Source organism: Mobula hypostoma, chromosome 6 (assembly GCF_963921235.1).
Source record: "Mobula hypostoma chromosome 6, sMobHyp1.1, whole genome shotgun sequence".
NCBI classification, from domain to species: Eukaryota; Metazoa; Chordata; class Chondrichthyes; order Myliobatiformes; family Myliobatidae; genus Mobula; species Mobula hypostoma.
Window position 1 is genome coordinate 158,131,822 of NC_086102.1, and position 8,680 is coordinate 158,140,501.

The window sequence follows — 8,680 nt, forward strand, 5'->3', positions numbered from 1 at the left end:
AAACATTTAATGACTTACAAATAGATTATCTGAAACTCATGACAACAATTTTTATCTGGGGAAAGGAAAGGAAATAGAAATACTAATAAGAGTCAGAAACAGGATTTCCTGATCTTTCTTGGCACCTTTTCCAGCTCCGGGACCGAGTGATGACATTATAACTTCAAGGACAAATGTCAATCACTACCTTACTTTTCTATTTCATTTCCATCTGTTTTTTAGATTTCTTTTATCCAAGAATTCCATCCAGCTTGCTTCCTCTCATAATTCTCCACCAGTATCCAAAAGGAGTGGATAACCTTCGTGCATCGACTTGTTGCAAAGAACAGAATTAGCTCCGATCAATATAAGACCACTAGCAAACGACTGTTAGGAAAGCCAGTCTTTACAAAATGACGATGCTTGAGCAGAGCCATACAGAGGCCAGACATTTGGAACCAGTACTCACATTCTGCCTGCAAAGTTCTATGCAAAAAAGAGGTAAAATTATTTAACATTATCATGGAATATGGTTGAAGTGAAGAGTAGACACACTTAACAGGAGGTTGGATATGTATCTAAGGGAAAGAACAGAGGTTCTCATTTATATATTAGACTTAGAGTCCTGCAGTTCTGGTCAACCCATTGTGGGAAGGGGTGGAGGCTTTAGAGAGGATTCAGAATAAGAATCAAGTTCAATACCGGCAAATGCCTAGAAATTTGTTAACTTTGCAGTAGTACAATGCAATACATGATAAATATAGGAAAAAAACTAAATTAAAGTATATATATGTAGCTTAGATAGTAAAAACAAAGTAGTGTAGTATTCATGGTTCAATGTCCATTTAGAAATTAGATGGCAGAGGGGAAGAAGCCTTTCTTGAAGCACTGAGTATGTGCCTTCAGGCTTCTGTACCTCCTTCCTGATGGCAACAATTGGTAAGTCCTGGGTGGTCAGAAGAGCTTTACAAAGAAGCTGCCTGCAAGGTATTAGCTACAAAGTTAGACAAACTGGATTGTTTCTTCTGCAGTATCAAAGGCTGAAGGGAGACTTGATAGAAGTTATTAGGAAAGGCATAAATAGGGTTGGCAGCCAGAATCTTAGCTTCCAGAGTAGAAGTGTCAAATACTAGAAGATACAGCTTTGAGATGAGAGAAAGTTTAAAGGGATGTGCGAGGACGTTTTCTCCCTCTCCTCCCACCCACAAAGAGTAGTGGGTGTCTGGAACATGCTGCCAGAGGTGGCAGGGGATAGTAAAGAATGATCGAGGCGTTCAAGAAGCTTCTATGCAGGGAAATAGATACGGATCACGTGGATACAAAATAAATTAGTATTACGCTCAAAACAGACATTCTGGGGCGAAGGGCTTGTTCCTGTGCTGCACTGTTCCATGTCTTTGAGAGGAAGCAGCATGAACCTGCTCTGTGTTTATACTTTACACAATCACTCAGCTATTGAATGAGCCCCATCGACCCAAGTTGTGATGAAAGGCGACTGAGCTGAGAAGCCAACTCAGTTGCCGTCCGGCCCGCAAAGTGTCCCCAGCATTCTCCTGTTACTCTGTCAGCGACGCCGGGTGGCTGCAATCCTGATGAAGCGGCTCACTCGCCGGCCTCCGGCAGCGCTGATGCCCCTCCAACTGGAGAAAGACGTCGCGATCAAAAGAATTCTCCGCAAGAGCAGAATGCCCCTCTCACCCCCTCTAAAAGTACAGACCAGCAATAAATGTTTAAATAATGGGAGACAGCACTCACTCACCCGCCAGCCAGCCTGCCTACCTGCCGCTCGGATCTCCTTTCCGCAGCTACCCCCCCGGACACATCTACCCGCTACACATACAGCCGGACGCCGGATGCATTTCCAGGACACGCACGACGGTGGCAGTGACGTCAGCCCACCGCCGACCGCCACGTGGAGGGAGGCGGTGCCTGTCGGCCAATGGTTGGGCGCCAGGCAGCGGGCGACGGACTCGCCTCATGGCGCACAGCTGCAGGTTGGTGTAACAGCCCTCACCGGCGATGGGTGAGACTGACAACTGGTGCGGGACATGTCACCCACGCAAAAGCTAATTGAAATACTAAATACTGATCACACCTGTCGGAAGAGGAAGAATGACTAGACGGTCAGAACCTACTTGCCCGTGAAAGAAAATCTTTTTATATACAACTACTCCGATTTCCTCTTAAAAAACTTTACAAAGAGTTTTGCAGCCGTTCAAGTATTTCTAGGTGTAGCTATACAGGAAATGCAGAAATCAATTTGCATACAAACTGTTCTGTGTTTACCGATGTCCAACGTGTACTTACGAATTAACTCATGATATAAAATTCAGAAATCCATGTATATGCTTTCGTACCTACGAACAATTTTCCTAGCTTTGTTAAAAGTTTGAAGTAAATTTATTATAAAAGTACATGTGTGTCAACATATTCAACCCAAGCATACTCAAGACAGCTATAGAAATCTGTTTGAATAATAACCACAAAAGAATCAGCGAAAGACCGCACCAATGTGGGCATTCAACCAGTGTGCGAAACACAACAAACTGGGAAAATACAAAAATAAATAAATATTGAGAACATAAGATTTAAGAGTCTTTGAAAGTGAGTTCGTTGGATGTGAGAACATTTCAATAATGGGGTAAGTCAAGTTGAGTTATCCCCTTTGGTTCAAGAACCTGATGGTTGAGGGGTAGTAACTTCCTGAACCTAGTGGTGTGAGTCTTGAGTCTCCTGTACCAGCTTCCCATTGGCAGCTGCAGGAAGAGAACATGTCCTAGGTGGTGGGTGTCCTTGATGATGGATGCTGCTTTTCTGTGACAACATTTTATGTAGATGCACTCAGTGGTGGGGAGAGGTTTATCCATGGTGGACTGAGCCTTATCCACTACTTACAGAACTTACTCTTAAAGTGCATTGGTATTTCCATACCAGGCTGTAATGCAGCCAGTCAATATACTCTCCACTACACATCCATAGAATGTTATCAAAAAATGATAGGGTGTCATGTCGAATCTTCGCAAACTCCTAAGGAAGTAGAGGTGCTGCCGTGCTTTCTTTGCAATTACTCTGGTTTCTTTCTCCTGAAGTCAATAATCAGCTCCTTGATCTTGCTGACACTGAGTAAGAGAATGTTGTTATGGCATCACTCAGCCAGATTTTCGTTCTCTCTCCTATCTGCTGTTCATTACCACTTTGACAGTGGTGTTGTCAAACTTGAAAAAGGCATTGGAGCTGTGCTTAGCCACACAGTCATAAGTATAAAGCGAGTAGAGCAGGAGGCTAAGCACACAGCCTTGTGGTGCTCCTGTGCTGATGTTGAACATGGAGCAGGTGTTGTTGCCAATCCGAACTGACTGGGGTCTGCAAGAGAGGAAATCCAGGATCCAATTGCACAAGGAGGTACAGAAGCCAAGATCTGGAGCTTATTGTTTAGTTTTGAGGGGATGATGGTATTGAATGCTGAACTGTAATTGATAAAGAGCATCCTGATGTTCATACCTTTGCCCTGGGTTGATTGAAAAGCCAATGAGGTGGCATCTGCTGTGGATCTATTGCTCTGACAGGCAAATTGGAGCAAATCCAAGCCACTTCTCAGGCAGAAGTTGGTATGTTTCATCACTGACCTCTCAAAACACTTCATCACTGTGGGTGCAAGTGCTTCTGGATGATCGTCATTGGAGTAGGTCACCACATTCTTCTTCGGCACCGGTATAATTGAAGCCTATTTGTGGCAGGTGGGTACCTTTGACTGCGGAAGCGAGAGGTTAAAGATCTCAGTGAAAATTCCAGCTGTTGATCAGCACAGGTCTTTAGTACTTGGCCAGATACCCTGTCTGGGCTGGTTGCTTTTTGTGGGTTAACCCTCCTGAAGGCTGCTCGCACATTGGCTTCAGAGACTGAAATCAGAGGCGGTGGGTGTTTGTGATGGTTCCTCCATGTTTTGACAGAGAAAGTGAGCATCGCAGACATTGAGCTCATTTGGAAAAAAACACCCTGCTGTCACTTATGTTGCTTAATTTTATAAGAGGTGATAGTACTCAAGTTTAGTCAGGAATTACCACTTTGCCTGTGAAATGGCTTTCTGGAGATCGTACCTACTTTTAGTAATTGCTTCTTTGGAGTATTGTATATTCTTGAGACTATTCATTACAATGTGGCGGAGTTGTGATTACCATATTGAATGATTTCTGTGTATTTTCTGACTAATAGACACAATCAAGGATGTCTGGAAAAATGGAAGTTGTTTGTCACCCAAGAACTATCTGCTTTCAGATTTCCTTTAATGTTGTGTGAGGACTAAGTAGTGGACTAGACATTGAGGAAAACACACTAGACCACTGCTACACTACAATAAGGAATGCCTATCGTTCTTTCCTGAGACCGCATTTTGGCAAGTTGGATCATTTGGCTGTATTCCTACCTGCAGACAGACAGAACTAAGAGGGGGTGGTGGGAGGAGGAAACGGTTACGGGATTGCCTTGAGTCAGCGGACTGGGCCATGTTCAAGAACTCATCTGAGGACCTGAATGACCATACCAGGGTCATTTATTAGAACAGCTGTGGATGAGAGTGTCCCCATGAAATCGTCCAGGGTTTTCCCCAATCAGAAGCCCTGGATGAACAACGTGGTCAAAATTTGCTGAGAGCCAGATCAGAGGCAATTAATTCTCGAGATCAAGAATACTACAAGAGGTGCAGGTATAATGTCCAGAAAGCAACCTCTCGGGCAAAGTGGAGATTCCATACTAGACAGGAGTCAATGACAGCTGTGACAGGGGTTGACTGCCATAAACTCTTACAAAGTTAAATCTTGCAATGTAGGGGACAGCAGAGATTCACTTCCAGATGAGCTCAATGCCTTCAGTCCTGCCGAAGGCCCAAAACATCGACTGTACTTTTGTCTATAGATGCTGCCTGGCCTGCTGAGAATGCCTTCTATGCTCACTTTAATCACTAGAACAGGGAGGAACTATGTTTCCTGATGATCCTTTGGTCTCAGTATCTGAAGGTGACGTGTGGGCTGCCTTCAAGAGAGTAAATCCAAGGAAAGCATCCAGTGGGGATGGAGTACTTTGCCAAGTACTGAAGACCTGTGCTGACTAACTGGCTGGTGTATTCCCAGATAACTTCAATCTCTCACTTCGGCAGTGTGTGGTACCCACCTACTTCAAGCAGACTTCAATTGTACTGGTGCCCAAGAAGAACTTGGTAACCTGTCTAAATGACTATCGCCCAGTGGCACTTACATCCACAGTGAAGTGTTTTGAGAGGTTGGTGTTGAAGCACATCAGCTGTCTGAGTAATGTCTTGGATCCTCCCCAATTCGCCTACCGAAGCATCTGCTGTAGACCTGCTGCTGTCTCTTTGGCTCTTCACACAACTCTAGGACATCAGGACAGCAAAGGTGTATACATCAGGATGCTCTTTATTGACTACAGCTTGGCATTTAACACCATCATCCCCTCTAAAGTAATCCAAGGCTTAGGCCTCAATACCCCCTTGTTCAATTGGATCCTGGACTTCTTCACTTGTAGAGCCCCCCAGCTGGTTTGGATTGGCAAAAACAATCTCCATCAGCACTGGAGCACTGCAGGGATGAATACTTAGTCCCCTGCTCCTCTCACTTTACACCTCTGACTGTGTGGTAAGTACAGCTCCAATACCATTTTCCTTTTTGCTGATGACACCCCTGTTATGGGGTGTATCAAAGGAGGCAATGAATCAGCATACAGGAGGGAAATTGAAAATTTGTCTGAGTGGTGTAATAACAACCTCTCACTCAATGTCATTAAGACCTACGAACTGACTGTAGACTTCAGGAGAGGGAAACCAGAGGTCTATGAGCCAGTAATCATCAGAGAATCGGAGGTGGAGCGGGTCAGTGACTTTAAATTCCTGGGCACCACTATCTCAGAGGACCTGTCCTAGAAACATAGAAACCCTACCACTCAATACAGGCCCTTCGGCCCACAATGCCGTGCCGAACATGTACTTACTTTCAAAATTACCTAGGGTTACTTATAGCCCTCTATTTTTCTAAGAAGAATGTCCTGGACCCATCATATAAATATTATTATGAAGAAAGCACAACAGCGGCTCTACTTCCTCGGGAGTCTGTGGAGATTCAGCATGTCATTAAAAACCTTGGCAAACTTCTATAGATGTGCAATGGAAAGTGTGCATATCGACTGCATTATGGCCTGAACAAGGAACCGAAAATCCTACAAAAGGTAGTGAATTTGGCCCAGTACACCCCAGGTAAAACCCTCCCAACCATTGAGCACATCTATATGAAAAGTTGCTGTAGAAAAGCAGCACCCATTGTCAAAGATCCTCACCACCCAGGCCATGCTCTTTGCTCGCTGCTGTCATCAGGTTGAAGGTACAGGTGCCCCAAGACTGGCACCAGCTGGTTCAAGAGCAGTTACTACCCCTCAACCATCAGGTTCTTGGACAAAAGAAGATAACTACACTCATTTATCTTGTTATTTCATGCTCGTTATTTTTAGCTCTTTATTTATTATCTGCATTTGCACAGTTTGATACAGTTCCTGATGTTTACAGATCTTGTTTACAGTTACTGTTCTATGGATTCCCTAAGTATGCCCGCAGAAGAAGAATCTCAGGGTTGTATGTGGTGACATGCATGTACTCTGATAATAAATTTTACTTTGAACTTTGAACTGGACAATGAGGACAACTTCCCTATTTAAAATTGTGCTTTAGAATCATTTACAACTGCGTGAGTGGACAAGCAGTTCTTCACACAAGGGAGCACCTTCAGCAGCATAGCACTCCCACAGTTTTGCATTCAGCCTCATTAAAAAAAAGATATACCAGCAAAATTCTTCAAGATGACAGCAAAAAGGAAATGCACTCCTCTTATGATTACAGTGTTCAGATAATTTTACTTCTGGTCAAATTAAGAATTCGAGACAAATAGAAGATTGAATTAATGATTAGTGGGGCATTGTTAGTTTCAATATAGTATGAGAATTCTGTTGTTCACAAATAATCATGGCAAAAAGAAACATTCTCTACCGAAGGATGATGACCAAAATCAGTTCATGACATTTTTAAGTGATGTGTGATACTAAGGATTCTCTGAAGAGCCTAATTGCTGCATTTGGAGCATATTCAATGTGTCAACTGGCCTATGTCTATTTCATCTATCGCACACAATAACTGTTGGAATTTGAAGCAATCCATTTACATAGGTTACCCATCTCAAGCTGGTTTAGAGAAGTTTCTTATTTACAAGTGCGTCATCGTCAAATGTCAGGTACTGGCATTTGTTTCTGCAGCTCCTCCACAGCCACTTCTATTACTAATCTTGAATATGCTTTCTTCAGAAGCAAACCTTTCTCTCAATTCCTCTGTGTGCTTTTCACCAGCAAAGAGTAATAAAGTAAAGATATACTTCTAAGTAGACTTATTACTATCACATGAATGATGTTAAGACTGGTTAAGATGTTATCAAACTTCCTTGCACACCAGCCCTTCTTAGTGGTTCAACTGTAGATTGAAAAGGAGTCAAATGTTTCTGAATACCTGCAACTCACAGTTTAGTACTTTAAATATTTTTCAAAGAATTACTGGGCACTTTAATTTTGACAAGTGATTTCAACAGCTAATTATGATGTTTTATTTTCACTAAGCCAGGAATATTGATTGTCATCCAGTGTAACTATTCAAAGGTTTGAAGGTTTATTTATTATCAAAATAAACAAATCTGAAATTCTTCTCCAGGTAGCTATGAAACCAAAAAAAAATAAAGGCAGCACTACCATCAGCCCCCAAACCTGCCCCCTCCCCACACAAAAACACAAAAAAAAGGAGCAGGCACATCAGCCCCCAAATCCATTCTCCTCCACAAAAAAAAAACAAACAAAACTGAACAGGCACATCAAAGCCCAAATCCCTTCTCCCCCACAAAAAAAAACAGAACAGGCTCATTGACCCCCAATTCCTCCTCTCTGCACAGAAAAATGTGAAAGATTGGACCAAAAACACAGAATATTAAATAAAAACCCCACAAGAATGAAAAAAAGTCCACTGTCCAAGTCCAAATCCAAAACGCAGAAAACCTGGGTAACATTCTCTGGGCACAGCCGCAGGCTCTCCCCTCTCCATTAGCAGAGCAATTAAGAGACAGGCAGTCAGAGCTTACGCTCTGCATACACCTCGATGCTTCATTCTCCCTCATGGTTTTAATTGGCAAACAATGGAAGCTGTAATCAGTGAAATGGAGTTGAACATTCGCTTGTGTCCTGTCCAACAGCCTACCCGCCATGAGGTTTGTGCATGCTGCCTCTGCCTTCCGGAATCCTCTTGGAGACTGAAACAACCAAAGGTTCTCCAAACTGCAAATCATAGGCTCCAACAGTCCCAGAATCACATCCAAGACCAAAAAAAACATAAAAGACAAAAGAAGTGAAATATATGGTTTCATGATCTATCCAGAAGATGTCGACCCAAAAGAGCATTGTATGCAGGTGCTATCTTAACCGTAAGTATATTTTCCAGTGTATTTTGATATTCTTGTCCAATGTTCTCTCAAAACCTTTTCAGTCTTTCAATTCGTACATCATACATCTGAAAATATCCAACAGTCTTGACTGGAGAACATGCAATGCCAGCTGGAAATGTGGGAATAGGAATTCTGGCTCACTTGTGTGTGATATGAGCAAGGCATTC

General features: G+C 42.9%; 1 protein-coding gene across 3 annotated transcripts in view; it reads right to left on the bottom strand.

Annotated features, from left to right (window-relative positions):
* Positions 1-1,864, bottom strand: part of dnajc10 (DnaJ (Hsp40) homolog, subfamily C, member 10) — a 49,439-nt gene extending 47,575 nt beyond the window's left edge. Inside the window, exon 1 of one of the 3 annotated variants that reach the window (XM_063052034.1) lies at positions 1,759-1,864. The gene's annotated coding sequence lies outside the window, so the exon portion shown is untranslated. Of the gene's footprint in view, positions 1-187; positions 458-1,738 lie in introns of those variants that run through there. The other 2 variants (XM_063052033.1, XM_063052035.1) reach the window with 2 other exon arrangements.
* Positions 1,865-8,680: the final 6,816 nt, after the last annotated feature.